This window comes from Phoca vitulina, unplaced genomic scaffold (genome assembly GCF_004348235.1).
Source record: "Phoca vitulina isolate PV1807 unplaced genomic scaffold, GSC_HSeal_1.0 scaffold18, whole genome shotgun sequence".
NCBI lineage: Eukaryota > Metazoa > Chordata > Mammalia > Carnivora > Phocidae > Phoca > Phoca vitulina.
This window is the reverse complement of record NW_022589721.1, coordinates 27,386,912-27,406,950: the sequence shown is the minus strand read 5'-3', so window position 1 is coordinate 27,406,950 and position 20,039 is coordinate 27,386,912. Positions and strand designations below refer to the sequence as shown.

Below are 20,039 nucleotides of genomic sequence, written 5' to 3'. Positions count from 1 at the left end.
GTAAAAAAGAATTTTCTAATAATTCCATCCAAGAATAAAATGGAAAGCTCACAGAATAGTATGTTCAATGCCCTTAGGTACATTGAATCAGACATCTGGTCTACCATGGTCAAGTGTGTTGGAAGGATTCATGCCTCAGCATGTGATGTGGCAGATACTGGCAGGATATTGAATTAGCGTGCTCTCTTTCCTTACCAGTTACTCAGTTAGACCACCTTCTTCCCTTACAAGTTAGGTGAAGCGTGGGACTGAATTCTGGCCAATGAACGTTGGTGGAATTCCAGCTCCAGGCCTGGACCATGAAATCTGCACAAAGCTGCTCACTCTTTCTTTCTTCTGCCTGGTTCCATTGGGAGACTATCAGGGCATGAAGTATGGTCGAGTCTAGATGAAAGGGGCCTAGATTCTCTCCACATCCCTGAACTTGCATGAGAGTGTTTGATGGGCAAGAAATGAAACCTTATCCTGTTAAATCACTGTGATGTGGAGTTGTTGATAATGGATGTTAGACTGTCTTGCCTGGTACAGATGACCTCTAGTGTCCCTTTACCCTCCACTGTTCTAGGATTCAGTGAAAATAATTATAACGTAGAGAAGCCCCAGGCAATGGAAGTAAATGGCTGAGGAAGCAATAGGAAGTGAGGAAGGTAACACTTACTTTTCTCTTTCCATGCCTCAGGCAGATTGTTTGTACCGTCTGCCAGACTTCCGTGAAAAATTTCTTTGTAAACATCTTTTCATTTATTAATTCACTAATTTAATTAACAAACATTTGTTGTGTGGAAAGTTCAGGAACTCTGTGCTCTGGAGACTTGAAATACAAAGATGAATGAGGCAGTCATTACTCCCAAGGAGCTGGCGAGACCACAGGCTTTGAAGGGACCCCAGATGACATTCTGTTTAACTTCTTTCCTCTCTTAACATGTGTCCCTGAGCAATCTTATCAGTAAAAGACTTCATTTACAAATTGCACCCCAGTGACTGTCAGGTTTCCATTTTTATCCTTGAACTCTGCAGCTACAAAGGCAGAAAGATAGGGGATAGGAAAGAATGTATCAACATTCAAATTATAGAAACATCAAATGTTTGTTCTTATATAGAAACCTTTTCATTTTCAAAATAAAACTGAGAAAAAGAAGAGCGTATGACAACTGTTGTAATCAGCATGGGATCTAGAAGAAGGATGCTGTGAATCAGAAGATGATGCTTAGGAGAGAGATAAAGATAGCATGATGGACCAGTGAGAGAATTTGGGATTTTAAGTGCTTTGATAGGGAGGACTAGAGTTTCTACTCATCCTATGTCTAAGAACAGTGCCTATCACATGTCCATAATGAATTATATGAATGAATGCATGCATATATGTATATATGTATATATATATATCATATACGCATGACATACAGATATGTCATACATGATTAACAAAATTGTAATAAAGTAAAAAACATGTATTAAATGCATTTATTATTATAGGTACTGTTTCAAGTACATTTGTCTTGGATCTGCCATATTGAGGCTCCTTTACCACTCTAGCCCAGGTCATATTCTGGTTCTACTTTTATTTTTTTATTTTATTTTTTTTTCTGATTCTACTTTTAAAAATGTCAGTGCAACAGAAATCTCATTCTGTTAGGGGAGCAGAGAACAGTAGCAGGATTCTCATTACCCTTTATTTGCTAATAATCACAGTGTGAGGCGATATTGAGATATTACTGGTGCTGTTTCCAGCCTTCACCCTAAAGGTAAGATTCTTCAAAATCTCAAACTTCAATTCCGTAGACCCTGCCATCCCTTATTTGGTGACCAGGGGGGTAGATGACAGAAGTGTCTCCTACAGTTAAATCTCTGCAGGCTCAACAAGGCTGCTGTCCAAATGGAGTGGGATCTAGGGGACAATTCCCCGCTGTAGCTCTGCCTGAGGACAGAAATAAGGGACTCTGAGTTACATCTCATTCTTTCTCCACTGTCGCCCTCCCCATGTTCCTTCCTCGTCTTACAGAGAAACATTATTGTTAGCAAGTGAGCATGACTTCTAAACAAATATGTTTAGAATATATGTGGTTAATAAGTGTGATAATAAAATGAACATCCATAAACCTACCTAACAACTTATAAGCCAGAATATTCCCAGTACTGTTGAAACTACCTGTATCGTCCTTTCCTTATATGTCCATCATTCTCTTACTTATTTTAAAATAATTTTATGAACCATAAATGCATTCCTTAAATAGTTTACTTATTTAACATTGTTTAGTTTTTAATTTTTATAAAAAGTAAAATATACTTAAATGTACTCTTTAGTGATTGGCTTTTTTCTCCACTCAACATCTATTCATAAGAGTCACCTTTCTCAAAATGGACTAAGGACGTGAATGTAAGGTCTGAAACTGTAAAACTCCTGGAAGCTTCTTGACACTGTTCTTGGCAATGATGTTTTGGGTATGACACCAAAAGCACAGGCAATGAAAGCAAAAATGAACAAGCGGGACCACATCAGATTAAAAAGTTTCTGCACAGCAAAGGAAATAATCAAAACAGTAAAAAGGGCAACCTAAGGAATAGAAGGAAACATTTGCAAACCACTTATCTGAAAAGAGGCCAATATCTAAAATGTACAAGAAATTCCTACAACTCAACAGCAACAACCAAAAAGCAAAAACAAATAACCTAATTAAAAAATGGGCAAAAGGGGCACCTGGGTGGCTCAGTCATTAAGCATCTGCCTTTGGCTCAGGTCATGATCCCAGCGTGCTGGGATCGAGCCCCACATCGGGCTCCCTGCTCGGTGGGAAGCCTGCTTCTCCCTCTCCCACTCCCCCTGCTTGTGTTCCTGCTCTCACTATCTCTCTCTGTCAAATAAATAAATAAAATCTTTAAAAAAAATGGGCAAAGAGCTTGAACAGTCATTTCTCCAAAGAAGACGTAAGAATGACCACCAGGTATATAAAAAGGTGCCCAGCATCACTCATCATCAGGGAAACACAGATCAAAACCACAGTGAGATATCTCCTCATACCAGTAATGATGGTTATTATAAAAACAAAAACAAAAGATAACCAGTGTTTGCAAGGATGAGACAAGGGGACCCTTCCTTGTATACTGTGTATACTGTGGGTGGGAATCTGTATTGGTGAAACCATTAAGGGAAACAATATGGAGTTTCCTCAAAAAATTAAAAATGAAATTACCATGTGTCAAGCAGCCCCACTTCTGAGTATATGTTCAAAATAACTGAAATCAATATCTCAAAGATATCTGCACTTTCTGTTCATTGCAGCAGTGTTCATAATAGTCAAGACACGGAAACAACCTAAATGTCCATCAACAAATGAAGGGATAAAGGAAATGGGTTATGTACATACAGTAGAATATTATTCTGCCTTAAAAAAAGAAGGAAATGCTACCATTTGTAATAATATGGATGAAATTGAGGACATTTGGTTGAGTGAAATAAGCCAGTCTCAGAAGAACAAATATTGAATGATTCCACTGAGATGAGGTATCTAACATGGTCAAATGTGTGGAATGGAAGGGAATAGAAGGGGGCTTGCCAGGGGGCAGGAGGAGGGGGGAAATAATGGGAAGCTGTTGTTGAAGCAGAATAAAGTTTCATCTATACAAGAAGAATAAGTTGTAGAGATCTGCTGTACAACACGGTCCATAGAGTTAACAACATGGTATTGTGCACTTAAAATTGAGTCAAGAAGATCGATTTCATGATAAGCGTTCTTACCACACATACACAAAAAAGGACACAAGAATGAGCAGAGAGGGCATCAATCTGGCATGGACCTACTGAGTTAAGATTTCTTCCAGAGACCAGGCTCAGCCCTAAAAAAAAACTTCAGCAGGGAAGGCGCATGCTTATGTGGTCATTTATTTATTTGGTTTTATTCCCGTTCATCTCCTTCGCAAACACACATTGGCTATTTGCTACATTTTATAATTCACGCAGAATTTTCACTTATATTTTCTTATTTTTCCTCTCAGCAGTCTTGTGAGCTAGTTAGGTGCTACAACTTCCATTTCACAGGCTCAGAAAGATTTCATACTTGTCTAATATAGACTTAGTTGATTACAAAGATCTTCCCCAAATTCAGGACCCTCTGTCATAATCTATATGGAGATGTCCCTCTGTTGGCATATAGAACTGAGGCTGTTTGCTGCATAAAATGGTTAATGAATGAGCAGCATTAAAGTAGAAATAAGAATCTGACCTTCACACAGCAAATGAGGACAGAAGCTACAAAAGTGTAGGCAGCAGAATACATTTAGTCAGGAGAGATTATTAAGCAAACCTTGATAGGACCCCAAGTGCATCTTTATATTGCAACATTAATGGTCATCACTATGGCAGCTTTGGGTGTGCACATTTTAGAAGGCTAACTGAGTAAAGATGCTCTGTCCATTGACTCCCATACATGGCCTACTTTTATATGAGTCCCTGATGAACATACTGAATGGATTCTTTACAAAGAGTGTTACAAGTAAGGGTTATTAAAGCAAACACATCCTCCTGGATATTCACACAGCATGCAGGTGAGCTGTGGAGGGTGTTGGGGAGGGAGTTATCATTCATGCAGTATTACTTTATACCAAGTGTTCTGCATACGTGGTCTTTATGACTATCTGGAAAACATTAAAGACTGTTGTTCCAGAGGATAAACCAGAAACTTACTAAGCTTGGCTTTCCATTCTAGCTCCGACCTTTCTAGGTTTGTGATTTGGGAGAAGTTGCCATGCTGCTCAGGCCTTCTGTTTCCTTGATGTAAAATGAACACCAATGTACATACTCAGTTGATGTCATTGTTGTCAGTATCCTACAACTGAGATGGTGTGTAAGAAGCTGCTCTGTAAACCCCAAAGCACTGTCCTCATGTGTAGAGAAGTAAGACTTGATATTGTGTTATTTATTTAGAAACAATGAGAAGGATTATCACTGAAATCAAGCCTTTTTTGTGAACTGCTGAAAAAAGAATGCAGAAAATTATAAAGGTCAGTTTAAAAGGCCAGATTTGTACTGAGTGATTTTTTGTAAACTGTGTGTGTTAAACACCAGTGTTAGTATAAGGTGGGAAAGCAAAACAAAATAAGTTTATCCTAAGTTAACTTGAATTAGATTGGAAGTAATTTAAAAAGGAGTGATTTATAAAAACTATGTCTTCTCTGAGAGTTATGTTTTATCACTTTATGTGATTATCTAAAACCTGCTTTCCAAAGTTTAACATCTGTACAAACATAGAGGTTTACATTTCAGATGGCTAAAGACAGCTCTGTAATAAAGCAACTTGATAGTAAGGCAGACCCTCTTCTCTGTTTTTACACTGAATGCTAGGAAATACACCACAGAAAAGCTATATGAGTGACAAAAGAACCTTGTTGTAGTTCTTCTTTCCAAGAACTTTGCTTCCCTCTCCTTAGTTAGGAGATAAGTTACTTTTTTTAAGTCTTGGGATCAAAGAATCAGGGTACTTACTCTGCCATTGTCACTAAGGATGCACCTACAAATCAAGAATCTGAATAAGCAATGCCATTTATCTCCAACTTGTTTGCCTTGTGATTATTTTTTAATTCAGGTTGTCACACTTTTACAGGGAGAATTCTATGTCTGACTTTATCTTTTCCCAGGGAGTTAGAGTTAGGATTACCATCACAGCCATCAAAATCATAATCACCGTCTATATTGATTATCTACTGCTGCATAACAAATTATCTCAAAATTTTGTGATTTAAACAATAATAAATATTAATGATATCTTATAGTTTCTGTGAGTCAGCAGTTTGGGAGCAACTTAGCTGGGTGGTTCTGGTGTAGGGTCTCTTGTGAGGTTGCAAGTAAGATGTAGGTTGGGGCTGTAGTTCTTTGAAGACTTGGCTGGGACTGGACTGGATTCATTTCTACTGTGGTTCACTCATCTGATTGGCACCTTGGTATTGGTCATTGGTAGGAGGCCTCAGTTCCCTATAATGTTGATCTCTTCATAGAGCTGCTTGAGTGTCCTCATGACATGGGGGCTGACTTCTCACAGAGTGAACAATCCAAGAGAGCAAGGTGGCAGTTGCAATTTTTTTCATTGTCCTAATCATGGGAGTCATGCAGATCCATTTCAACAATACCCTATGGTTATCTGGGCCAGTTCTATTTAATGTGGGAAAAGTCTATTTGAGGGCTTGAAAGCCAGGAGACATGGATCATTTGGGACCATTTTGGAGGCTGTCAACCACATCATCATAATAAGTTTTCAAATGAAGGAATGACTTAAGAAATGAGAAATACACAAACATTTAAGGAAATGTTCTCTAGACAGATTTTCTTATAGGAGAAGATTATATTTGTAGATCTTCTTTCTTGCACTCCTGACATGCCGTTCTTTGGTTTTAGTTGGAAGGAGGCAACAATAATTTCTATCTAAACTTAATGTCAATTAACACAGTAATTACAAGACAGTAGCTAGTCTCACATGGTAATTGATGATAATTGCTTCCTGCTTTAATTGGTATATAAACAAGACTATGCACTAGGAATCCAAACATTCCTTCAAAAGGAAAAAGAAAATCAAAGAAGAAAATTTGTCGAAGTCATTTGTAAGCTGATAAGAAGCTAACAAATCCAGCCTACATGTCTACAGGCATTAAACAGCTGCTGGCAAGGCTTGACACTTTCTCAGAGCTGGCAAGGATAACGGAGGAAGTGAGAGCACCACGCTGGCTGGTATCAGCTCCAGGGTGCCGCTGAGATGTGTGCTGATGCCCAGCTGTCCATGGCAGTTATGCCAATGTGCTGAAGTGCTTGAAGGTTGCCAACGCGACAGACCAAAGTAGGCTCATCAGTGAAAGATGGGATGATGTCTCTCCCCCGTTGCCACCTGTGCCTTTTGGAAAGATCGGTTCGAAGCAAAATGGGGAGGGGATAAGGGTTAGTGTTGTTTTTGAGAGGAAACACTCTGGAAATCTATACATCATAGCACCTGAAACCTCGGGAAAGCGTAAGGAAGGGAGACATGTAATTCAGGTACAAATGTTAGCTTCCAGTTGCTAGAGAGGGGAAAGGGCCAATGAATGAGGCAGGGGAAACTTCTAGAAACCCAGCTGCATCCTCATAGAACAGTAGGCGGATGGCAGATGGAAATTAATTAATATCAGTATATCCAAGTAGAAAGGAAATAAAAGAAGATATAGAAGAAAGAATGGTTGTCCAAGACTAGAGACTTTGACAAGCTGAGGAGATACAACATCTTGAGGGCGGCGGGCAGAGGTAGGTATTGTCCCTATGCCCTTGGGACCATGGGCTTCAGCAACATCAATAGCAGTCTCTGCTCAGAAATCCATTGAAGATGATCCCTCAGTGGGAACAAACATGGGAACTGGAGGAAAAAAATATGCTAAGAAGTTGGTATCTCAGATCCAGATAATTCCAACCAGGAAGCAGAGCCAACAATCATTGGGACACAGAGCAGAGGGCTGCTCACAAGAGACTGTGGAGGTGATTTTACAACAGTAAGTTGGAGTGCTTATTCAGTTCTACACTAGGGATGCCAGACACAGCTCAGAGGGGGGACAGAGCTTAAGTTTTCTGAAGATGTAAGATGGAAGGAAAGGCACCTCCAGTAAGATCTACAGACTAGGGATGCCACCATTGTAAAATTTGAAACTTTGCTAAATAATCAACAATCTCTCCAGTGCTACTCTCTGGAAGGTGAAAAAGTGAGCATAGGTGGATCCCTCCCTGAGATGGCAAATGGTGCCCTAACATGGCTCATTATGGAACCGGGGAGATCACTCCCAGTTGTGTTTTGTGTCATAGGTCAGGATCCCTGGACAGCCTATCATAAGACTGAGCAACAACCTGGCCAGGATGAATCGAGAAAGGATCCCCTTTTCTCCTCGCTTTATCTCTTTCCTCTTCGATGGCTATGATTCTTAGGTTCTGGAAACATCATTTTGCTTGGCAAAACTGCCCTAAAACTGGGGATATACTTATTTTCTAAATTTCATGGGTGTGGGGCCCAGACTGTGACAACCCTATGCATTCTGTTAACAGTTTGGACTCTTGATTAATGAAGCTCAGTGAGATTTTTTTGCTATGGTCTTGAATGAGCAGATCCATTAATGAACAGCCCAGGCTGAACTCCCAAAGGAGACTCAATGCTACCTCCACTTCTGAATGAATATCTAGTCTGAGATTGAGCGTAATATAGCAGAAGTGAGGGTGCTAAACTTTAGACTTTAGATTCTTTTCACTTTCTCTTGATCAAGTTAATGTTAGTTGCTGTAACAAGCAAACCCTAGACTTTTGACGTGAAATACTATTTGTGGTGGTGATGTAGAGGCTGCTCCATACAGGCATGGGGGGAGCCCAGGTTGAAGGAGACTTGGGTAACTTGGGTCAGTCCCCAGCAGGTAGAGGGGAGAAGTGAGAGAGACAATGGAAGATCATGCCCAGGCTTTTGTGAGCCTGGCCTGGAAGCGGGGGCACATATCACTTCTGTCCCAATTTCATTGGCCAGAACTCAATTATTTGGCCACATTTAGATGAAGGGGAGCCTGGGCAGTGTAATTGGCAACCACTTCCAAATAATAACAATATATTATGAAAGGGGAGTTTGAATCTCTAATGGACAGCTTTGCCATAGTCTAGAGACTGTTAGCTAAAAAAGGCAAGATAATTTGATTTGGGCTTTTAATTCCTTTAGACATTAATTCTTCAGATTTATATTGCAAAGGATTTTATCTTGGGAGTTTAATCTTTTTTTTACAAATATGATAATGGAAGTGGTTTTATTCAACTTTAGGACATATTTAGGTGATTGGTTTTAAGTTATCAGAGCATCTTCCCGATACTCTTAAATCGTATCACAGAACCTCCAGTAAGCTCTACTGGACAATTTGCCTGAATGCAATTAAAGGGAAGACAGAGCATGAGGGGTATATTTTCAGTTTACATGCAAAGTTTTTCAAGTTCTGTAATGAATGGATTGCTCATACTATTTCAGAACCTTTTGGGGGCAAAATCAAAACTACACATCTGTAGTTCCAGAGGGCTGCTCAGTGGAACAATGGCTGATGTTGGAGGTGAGGTCTTCCCTTGAAGGGCGTAGCTTCACTCCTGGTAGGGGTAAGATTGAAAATCAAACCTGAATGGATTAAGAGAGCCCAGCGTAGGGCATGTTAGGGATCATTTGTTTCTCCCTCCTTCCTTTTGCTTTTAGAAGTCTTTGATGGAATGAGCACTGGGTGTTATATGCAACTGATGAATCAATAAGTTCTACCTCTGAAACTAATAATACACTATACGTTAATTAAGAAAAAAAAAAAAGAAGTCTTCCCTAAGGCAGTTCTGCTGGTCCCAGTGGCCCTTACTCACCGAACACTGGGGTTGAGGGACCCTGGTCTTATCTCTCCTTTCCATGGGGTACGCCTGTAAAGAGAAAGCATCCCAATGGGCATGCTTTAGTAAAGTGCATTGTGCAGTAAGGGCCTGTATTTGGGGGGAGGGAAGCTTCAGTTCAGAGGAGTATCATTAGGCTTGTTTGGTCATACAGTTTAGCCATGTCCTCCTGCCTAATTTTCTCTGGTGATAAAGCTGACATTGTGATTTCCATCTGCCTGACTCCATATGACCATATGTCAGTTGGTTTGAACTTGAGGGATGTTATTTTTTGACCCCATCAAATCCACAACTGTAGACTGGATTGGAATCCTGGCACTCCTGTTTACAATCTGTGTAACACTGAGAAATTTGTTTGGTCTCTCTGAGCTTTGGTTTCCTGCCTAGTAAGTAGGGGAAATAATGATCTCTTTACAGTAGTGGTGTGAGAAGGAGATGCGATCGTGGCTTTAATATGCTCTGTACAGCACCTGGCACACAGTAAGGACTCGACAAATTATATCTTTTATTATTATGACATTTTTTCCAGGGCAGTCTTATATCATGTGTGTGTTGCATATATAGTTCTGGGAAATAATTAGCTTTTCCTTTTCCTTTTGGTTATTCATGGTGACATAATAATCAGTACCTGTGTTATCTTCAAGTACCAGAAATTAAAAATTCAATGAGGACAGTGACAGCAGGCTCAGAAAGATGGCAGGACTGGGAAAAGGTTTTCCCATATTTTAAGATGCATTTAAGCTGGGCAACTTTCCAACCGCACCCCGCCCTGCACAATAAAAATAAGCACACTCATCCAAATGGTCCCCTCATGCCTACTCTTTCAGGTTTTGCCCTGTCATCCTTCTGTCCTTTTCATTTACAGGTTTGTCTGCTTTTGTCCAACTCTGATCTTAATGGGGACCGAATCTATCTTGAAGTCTTTGAGCCGTGGGCACTAGCCTACAACCGTTGGGACACGGTAGGCTCTCAGCAAGCATCAGTTACACTGAGACATCTTTCATCCTCTCGTAACACCTGCGTACATCAGAAGTCCTCAGACTGCTTCTCTGCAACACGTACCCGAGGAATAAGATAAGGCTCCATCAGCACCTGGTGATTTTATTTTACTTATTTTTACTTTTTTCATTTTTTAAAGATTTTATTTATTCATTTGACAGAGAGAGACCCAGCGAGAGAGGGAACACAAGCAGGGGGAGTGGGAGAGGGAGAAGCAGGCTTCCCGCGGAGCAGGGAGCCTGACGCGGGGCTTGATCCCAGGACCCTGAGACCATGACCTGAGCCGAAGGCAGACACTTAACGACTGAGCCACCCAGGCACCCCAGCACCTGGTGATTTTAATGGGAATGGAAAACTTCCCAAAAGAAGGTATTTTAGTAAAATCTGTGGCTGGCACAGTGGGAGGAAGAGAGGGAGGTAGTTTGAGTCAAAGCTCCATGGATGATCCAGTTATGCTCTCCTCTGCCCAACTGAGAATTTCAGTGTCTCATTTGTTCAACCCTGAGTCCCTAGAGCCTAGCACAGGTCTGCAGTATCTATTTATTGAATGAATAAGTGTTTTCCAAATGCTGAAGAGAAATGGAGACGTGGATAGGGTCTGGGTGGTGGAGATAAGATGAAGAAAAATCATGTATTGATCATTGACACGGGAGCGCTATTAGATAAGCCATCTTCAAGCATTTCATCTTACACTATGAAGTAGTAGATTAGCTGTCAATTTTTTTTGTAGACCCTCTTTATCAAGTTGAGGAACTTCTTTTCTATACTTTGCGAGAGTTTTTGTTTTATATCACGAATGGGTGTTGAATTATGTAAAAGCCCGTGGATTCAATTTACTAACATTTTGTTAAGGATTTATATATCTATATACCTAAGGGATATTGGTCTGTGATCTTTTCTTCTAATGATATCTTTGTCTGGTTTGGGTGTGAAGGTTATACTGGTTTCCTAAAACAAGTTGGCACATGTTCCCTTCTTTTCTATTTTTTCTGGGAGGGATTGTGTAGAATTGGGTTTAATTCTTCTTGAAACATTTGGTAAATTTCTTTTAGTAAAACCATCTAGGCCTGGGCATTTCTTCTCAGTAGTTTGAATTCAACTTCCTTAATAGTTATAGGGCTATGCAACTGATGAATCCCTAAATTCTACCTCTGAAACTAATAAAAAAATAGGCTATTCAAATTATCTATTTCATGTTGGGTAAGATGGGTTAGTTTGTGCTTTTTGAGTCATATTTCGTCTATGTTGTCAAATTGGTTTGAGCAGAGTTCATAGTATTTTCTTACCTTTTGTTGTCTGCAGGGTCTATAGTAATATCCTTCTTTTATTCCTGATATTAATATATTGTGTCTTCTCTCTCTTTTTTCTTGTTTCTCCCGTGTGTTTATTTATTTATTATATTGAAGTGTAATTAACATATGGTGTTCTGTGAGTTTCAGGTGTATGGTGTAATGATTCAGCACTTCCATACATCACCCAGTGCTCATCACGACAAATGCACTACTTAATCCCCTTCACCTATTTCTCCCACACCCCACCCACCTCCCCTCTGCAACCACCTGGTTGTTCTCTGTAGTTGAGAGTCTTTTGTTTTTTCTTTGTCACTCATGCTAGAGGTTTGTCAATCAAAAGAAACCAGCTTTCTGGTTCATTGATTGGCTCATTGCTTTTTTGTTCTAAATTTTATAAATCCTGACCCTTTGTTATTTCCTTCCTTTTGCCTACTTTGAGTTTTTTTTTTTTTTTTAAGTTTCTTGGAGTGAGAACTTAGATTATTGATTTGAGATTTTTCCTCTTTACTAATGTAAACATTCAGTGCTATAAATTTTCCTCTCAGTACTGCTCTGAGACCCATATATTTTTATATGTAGTGTTTTCACTTTCATTCTGTTCAAGGTATTTTATTCTCTTGAGAATTCCTCTTTCATCCACAGATTATTTAGAAGTGGGTTGCTTGGTTTTCAGTGTTTGAAAATTCAGTGTTTAAAATTTTCCTGTTACTTTACTTTTATTGATTTCTAGCTTGATTCTATTTCTGTCAGAAAACATAATTTGCATGACTTAAATTATTTAAATTTGTTGAATTTTGTTTTATAGCCCACAGTATGCTCTACCTTCATATATATTCTGTGGGCACATAAGAAAAATGTGATTCTGCTGGTGTTAGCTGGAATTTTGTATGCATGCCAATTGTATCCTGTTGGTTGTTGGTATTGTTGACTTCTTTATCTTTGCTAATTTTTGTCTAATCGTTCCATCAGTTGTTGAGAGAGCGGTGTTAAAATCTCCAATGATCATTTTGGATTTGTCTGTTTCACCTTTCAGTTCCATCAGCTTTGGCTTCATATATTTTTCAACTTTATTGTTTGGTGCACATACATTTAGGATTGTTATGTCTTCTTGGTGGACTTACCCTTTTATCATTGTATAAAGTCCCTCTCTGTCTCTGTTAACTCCTTGACTTTATGTAATATTAATATAGCAACTTCTGCTCTTTTGTTGTTGTTAATGTTTCCAGGGTATATCTTTTTCCATTCTTTTGGTTTCAACCTGTGTAAATCATTGTATTTAAAGTGATTTTTCATAGGCAGCATATAGTTGAGTCATGTTTTTTAATCCACTCTCCTAATCTCTTTATTTTAATTGTTATATTTAGACATTTTACATTTAATGTAATTATTATTATGTTAAGTTTCAAGTTTGCCATTTTACTTTTTGTTTTCTGTTTGTTCTATTTATTTATTTATTTATTTATTTTTTTGCTTCTTTTCTTTTTCTTGACCCTCTGTGGGTTTCTTGAACATTTTTTAGGATTCTAGTTTTGATTTAGCTGTAATACTTTTGAGTCTGTATCTTTGTGTAGTTATTTCAATGTTTGCCTAGGTATTACACTGTATATACATGATTTATCATAATCTGAAGGTGTCAACAGTTCACCAGTTTGGGTGAAATGTAGAAATCTTACCTGTCCTTATGTCCCTCTATCCTCCCTCCTTTTTTTTTTTTTTTTTTAAGATTTTATTTATTTATTTGACAGAGAGAGACACAGCGAGAGCAGGAACACAAGCAGGGGGAGTGGAAGAGGGAGAAGCAGGCTTCCTGCCGAGCAGGGAGCCCGATGCGGGACTCAATCCCAGGACCCTGGGATCATGACCTGAGCCAAAGGCAGATGCTTAACGACTGAGCCACCCAGGCGCCCCTATCCGCCCTCCTTTATAATATAATCATCTTAGGTATTTCCTCTGTATACATTGAGAACTACATCAAGCAGTGTTACAATATTTGCTCGAGACATCAAACATAACTTAGAAAACTCAAGAGGAGAAAGTCTGTTGTATTTGCTGACACTTTTGCTCTTTCTGTGTTTCTATCTTCTTCCAGGTGTTCCAAGAGTCCTTCTTTTACGATTTCCTTTCTGGAGAAAGGAATTTAGCCTTTCTAGAGAATTTCCTTGAGTCATTATTTACTTTTCAGTTCTAGAATTTGTTTGGTTCCTTTGTATATCTTCTCTTTCTTGGCTGAAGTGTTCCATTTTTACATTTGTTTCAAGTGTGTTCGCAGCTGCTCATTAAAGCATTTTTATAATGATTGCTGTAACATTCTTGTCAGATCATTCAAACATCATCTTCACCTCAGGGTTGGTATCTATTGATTGTATTGTTTTGCACTCAGTCTGAGATCTTCCTGGTTCTCGAAATGAAGTACATTTTCAGTTGAAACCAGGATATTTTGGATAGTATGCCAGAAGAGTCTTCTAAGGATGTTATTTATTTCTTCTAGGTTACCAAGTAGCCTCTGAAACTAGTGTGATGGGTGAAGTGTGGTAGTACCTCATTACTGCCAGAGGGGGTGGAACTGTGGTTTCTCCATTCAGACCCCATGGGCATCTGTGGGTGAAGGAGGTGTTCCTTACTACTGCTGAGGGTGTGGGGATTCTGGCTCCCACTGGGCCTCTGCTGATACTACTTCATCTGAGAGCGGGAAGGACACCTCACTGCTGTTCCTTCATGGCCTTTCCGGACCCTCTGTGGGTGGAGTAAGCCTCAGTAAGTCCTGACTCTTTACTGGGTCTTCTCTGACGCCAACCCAGTACAGAGGGGGAGGAGCTTCTCATTACTGCTGAGTGGAGTGGAGGTCCAGCCTCCCCAAGTGGTCCCCATTGACACCTCAGAGGAGGGGAGGGGGCTTAGAGAGAGGGGCTCACTGCTGAGTCCTGAGGAAAGTCTTGGCTCTCCCCTCAGCTGTCTGACGTGACCCCAGCAGGAGAGCTGCATGCCTGGTTCTAACCCTGCAAGAGTGGAGTCTGTGCTCTCTCTGTGGCCTTTGTTGGTGGGGTTGAGAGTAAGTTCAACAGGTTTTTTTTTTTCCTGTGGTGTTTGACGAGAGTAGAGAAATCATTGTCTGCAAGTGTGTTACCTTGTTAGGCGACCCCTTTTCAGATCCTTTGGCTAAAAAGAGCAGGTTTTTCATGGGCCTGCTTTTTTGTTTCTTCCTTTTTTTGCCAGTGCCTATTGGCATTCTGGGTTACCAGCTTCTCCAGTATCCAGCCCAGGCTATGTGAGGCAGACAAACAGGCAAACCAAAAAACCAGGGACTGCATCACTGTATTATTCCTCAGTCATGAGGTTCCTGGCTTGTTCATTTGTCCGTCTTCTTCTTTCTACCGTTTGGTCTCCTTTTGTTTGTTTTGTGTACAGCATCCAGGGTTCGTAGTTATACTTAGTGGGTGGGATAGGATAAAGTACCTCTCTCCCACTTCCCCGGAGGCAGAAGTTCTGGCCTTTCCTGATCATTAAAAGTGGGCTCCAGATTAAAACTCAGCCTGAAATCCATTTTTAGCCTTTGTATCAAGTAACCGGACATGGGGAGGGGTATGAGATCATGTGATCTGCACTTTCATTTCTCCTGGTCCTTTGTTGCCATTGTGTGTGTGTGTGTGTGTATGTGTGTGTGTGTGTGTGTGTGTGAGTGACTGGAGATCATAATCTTCCCTGTCCTAAAATGAGAAGAAATTTCCTCTCTCCTCTTTGTCTAGGTCCAGCCTCTCTGGGCTCGGGGAGGTGGGGATTCTATTTTGCAACTGACCATATGTTAGTGGTGAAGAGACATTCTTGGTCTGGTCTGTCTCTTGACCTGCTCTCAGTAATTTCTGCAAAGCTGGTGGCCTCTGAGGGGGAGTGTGTATGCTTTCCTAGGGGATAGGCTTTACCCTGGCCATCTCGGAGGGCACGGGATCCCCTCTGACCAAAAATACTGCCCTTCTCACTTATAAGGTTGCCAGATTCGGCAAACAGAAATACATGACACCCAGGTAAGTTGGAATTTCAGATAAACGACTAGTGTTTTTTTTTTTTTTTTAGTATAAGTGTGTCCTTTGTGATATTTGAGATGCTTCTAGTAAAAAATTATTTGTTTACCTGAAATTCAAGTTTAACTGCATGTTCTGTATTTTATCGGGCAGCCAAACCAGCAAGGACAGTTGCTCCTGCCCTTTCTCTCTCCCTCTGTAGCCTGGGGAGGAGAATGGGATGCTTGAAGGTTGCTATAGAGCAGGTTCTTCAACCCCTTCCCAGCCCTGGGAGAGAAGTCCGACTCTAATTGTTTACAGTCCTCTTTAGAATGTGGGTAATTAGGGCTTCCTTGTTCTCAGCTCCAAGCCTTAATTCCTAGGAAATAAGAAAAGTCTTATTCAGCATCCCATTCTAGAGAGAAGGATTACACATGTTATAATCAAATGGTAAACTAAATGCAATCACATTCCAAAATATATAATCCAAGTCATGAATGTGGACACAGAGGAGGAGAAAACATCAGGGAAGACTGGGTGTCTTTCCTCATGAGAAGATGAGGTGATTGAACTAGAAGCCATCTGAGTGATACAAGGTATTATGGGGGTTATTTTCCAGGGCTTCAGAGTTTTGGCTAAGAACCCACTGCTGAGGACTATCATAAAAAGAGTAGCTAACATTTACGATTATGGGCAGACACTGCTTTTACTTGTTTTAATCTTACATCACCCCTGGGGTAGATACTATTAGCTTCATCCCCGTTTTATGAATAAAGAAACTAAGGAATCGAGAGATAAAGCAAATTGGCCAAGATCACATGGATGGCAAGTGCCCCATGCGGTCTGAGGGCCCATTTCACTGTGAAGTGCGCACGCACATCCAATGAGTATCATCACCTTGTGTGGGGGGAAAGGCTGGAGAGCCACTGTGGAGGTGTCTTCGAAGACAATTCTGAGAGGTCAAAGACTTGGTAATTTGTTGTTCCCTCACCCCAAAAGAGGAGGGGAACAGGATTCCCCAACCTAAGCCAATTAGGAGGATCGCCAGGTCAACACAGCGATATGGAACGGTCTGCAAGAGCAGGGATTGGCTCGATGCTGGGCAAACGTGTAGGGTGGCCCCACAGTGTGGGCTGGGGGTGCTCAAGCCCCACCCCCGAGTCCTCCAACCAGAAAGAGCTGGGACTTGCTCATCTGCTGTAACAGGACACTTAGCAACCAAGATGTCCTCCAATACCCAAGCTAAAAAGAAAAAAGATAGTTTTTGCCTCTTTCCTCTTATCTTTCCTTCCTCCTGGACACTGGAGGAGCCCAGAGGGGAGATGAAGTGGAGGAAAATGTGGAGCGGGGAGGGAGGTAGAACCAGCCATGCTGCTTCCCCTTGCAGTTCCCAAGCTGAGGAGTGAGAAGATGCCCAGAGTCTAGGGCGGTAAAGTACACTTAGATTTCCCTATTCCTGAAAATGCAACAGTTGTAAACCAAGTAACCAGTAAACAAAACCTGTTACTGCACCCTATCAAATTACCTTGCTCGGGACGCTGGTGAGCTGTTCGAGATGCCCGTGAGGTGTTTGAGATGCCCAGCATCTCCCCTTCCTCATGACCAGGATGAGGGGGTTGCCTCCAGTCTTCTCTCTGCTTCCTCCCCAGTTCATGTTTTATAGAGAAGATAAACCAGTTCAGTGTAGCCCAGAAATCCGCCTCCCAGAGCTTTAAGTTATGCATCCTCTGGGAACATGGCTTCCTTTAAAATTTAAACACGACTGTCTGAGGCTCCACAGGATGCAGTTGGTCTTGGCCCCTGGATTTCTGAGATCCCGTGGTGGTGAAGTACAGGGGCTCACACATCCCCGCTCACCTCTCTCACTTCCGGCTCCCCTGGGTATTATGGGGGGGCCTGGGCACCCACCTGCCTCCCGGAGTGCAGGCCCTCTTTCCCTCCATTGGGCCAGGCTAGCTTCTGCTTCTCACTCTCTCTCTCTTTTAGCGTGCCCTGTGCACTGCTTTCAGGAAGCTACTAGTTATAAGATGCTTTCAGGAACGGCTTTGGGGTACAGTTTATCATCAGAGGGCACAGAACACCAGGGTCCTCCAGCTCCTCACGACCCCTCCTGCTGCCACACTGTTGGGGTCTCTAATGCTCCCACACTCTACTTTTCTCCCATTCCTTAGCTTCCCAGGCTGCGGTGTCCTCCCATTAGGATATAAAGCACACCTTCTCTCTCTTTGCCTCCCCTTCTCATCTGGACTCAGCTTAGGGCGCCCAACTTCCTCCACCAAAAGGACACGTCAAGGTGTTCTCACAGACAATGGCACTATCTCGTCTCAAAGTGAATGATGCCATCCCTTGAAGGGAGAAGCTGCAGTAGTTTCTGCCTGTCCCTTCCCTCGGCCCCAGCACATCGTGGGAGCCCAAAGAGGATACTAATAATGACAACAATAGCTCCAGAGCCATGAATTCCAGAATCGGAGTCACTGAAACTCCTGATGTCTTGCAAATTGACTTTACAAGGAGAAGGCAGCTGGTTGCATATCTTGAAACAGGTGCAGATGGCATCAGTTTTCTTGAGTTTTGAGTTCCTTTGAACTCATGTGCGCACAGATGAGGTGGCCCCCCGCTGTGTCTCATTAGCCTGGGCTCACTCTCCACATGACAATCTTTTTACAGCACATCCTTGTTTCCCAGGCACCGTCATGTGTATCTCCAGGCACGCTTCTCAGGGCGACCCTGTGAGATGCATTATCTGCAACCACTTGACGTCGAAGACAACCGAGGCAGAGAGCAGGAAGTCTGTAATTGGCTGGTCCAGTTGACGGAGTTCAGATTTTCTGTCTTCAAATCCCACTGCACCTTTATGCAAATAAAGATCATTTATACACAGGGTAAGATAGGAGAGGACATGGTTCTTCGGGACCTGTGGTGATGATCTACTAAAGTCTTTATCGAATAGAGAACATTCAGCAAGGGCCTTGAGAGAGAGCTATGCAACATATCAATTATCTCAGATGGGGACACATGTCACATACAATTTGGGAGACCCATCCTGTAGCCAAGTATTTGTAAAACATTCTTGTATTGTCTGTGGATGCATTTATATGCTCAAAAGGCATTTATAAGAATAATACTTTTCAACTGGGATATGGGAGGTAATGATTACTGAGTGCCAACATCTCTATATTTTTTTTTTACCTAATCTGCAAAATAATTAATGACATTTTACAGACAAGGAAACTTTAGAGAATGAGAGCTTATGTGATTTTAAAAAGTGAAATATCCATGCATAATTGCAGCGGCAAACATTTATTGAGCATGTAATCTGTTCCAGACACTTTACATTTTATATTCTCGCAGTAATTGCCACCAGGATTGTCCAAGGGAGGCACCATGATTGGTGGAGCTTGAGGGGACCCATCAGTAATGCAAAGCAGTGAGGGTCCGCTAAAATCCTGATGGATGTTGCATTGGAGAACAAGGCTTAGGGGGCGACAACATTGGGCTTCTTCATGTTCTTGCCTCCCAGTTAGTCCTTGGAGAAGCCCACTCGGTGGGCATATGGGGCTTGCAGGGGAGATGCATGGATGATGATGTCCTTTCACTTATCCTGGTGAGATAGGGATCAAAAAGGGATGGGACCTGTGGTACTTGGGACTTCTGATAGGTTAGCGCCACTGGAACAAAATCTTTATAGCAACAGATGTTCTTCACTCCCCTCCCCCACCCCCCACCCCTGGGTAACTCGCTCTCCCTCTGACGGCACGGAAGGAAGGAGGAGGGAGCGGGAGCCAGGAATCTTTAGGGTCGTCCCTTCCTCCTAAAAACCTGAGGTGAAGAGAAAGGACTTTCCCCTGTCTACCCAACATGGGCCCATTTTAGTGTTTAGGAAATGGAGGAGGACATAGGTGAAGTAAGTTGCCTAAGGTCACAGTTCTTCATTGGTGTGGCTCCGGAGCCAGCTTCTTTATGACACCGGGCTACTTCTGTCGAGCTCACACCCAGCTTCCCCCGCCCGGGGGCCTTCCCCTGTAGCCTCTTCCCTGTCCTGGGAACTAAGACCTGGAGTACATTAGCTGCTAAAGCCTTTGAAAGGATCCTGGTGCACCTCTGTCCAGGGAATTCGACACAGCTGCCCCCACCTGCTTAACTTGTACATTGTCCGATTTTCCCTGATTTTTGACTCCCAGCTGCTAGCAGTGATCCGAGCCATTCCCCAGACTTCACTACTGCTGTCCACTCACTCCCCATCTTTGTGACTCAGGCCTTTCCAAACTTCCTGTCGGTCCAGTGTTTCAGATTGTCCTTCCAGGTGTCACTGATAACCATGCTGGTCCCCACCAATAGACAACACCCAGATAGCGCAAGACC

At 41.8% G+C, this 20,039-nt stretch overlaps 2 long non-coding RNA genes across 2 annotated transcripts in view; both read left to right on the top strand.

Annotated features, from left to right (window-relative positions):
* Positions 1-14,681, top strand: part of LOC116639570 — a 65,409-nt gene extending 50,728 nt beyond the window's left edge. Inside the window, exons 2-3 of the long non-coding RNA XR_004300873.1 lie at positions 10,257-10,486; positions 14,632-14,681. This is a non-coding gene — a long non-coding RNA (uncharacterized LOC116639570). The remainder of the gene's footprint in view (positions 1-10,256; positions 10,487-14,631) is intronic.
* The window catches only part of LOC116639569, a 153,211-nt gene that overhangs the window by 117,725 nt on the left and 15,447 nt on the right, over positions 1-20,039 (top strand). The gene's annotated exons all lie outside the window — the stretch shown is intronic.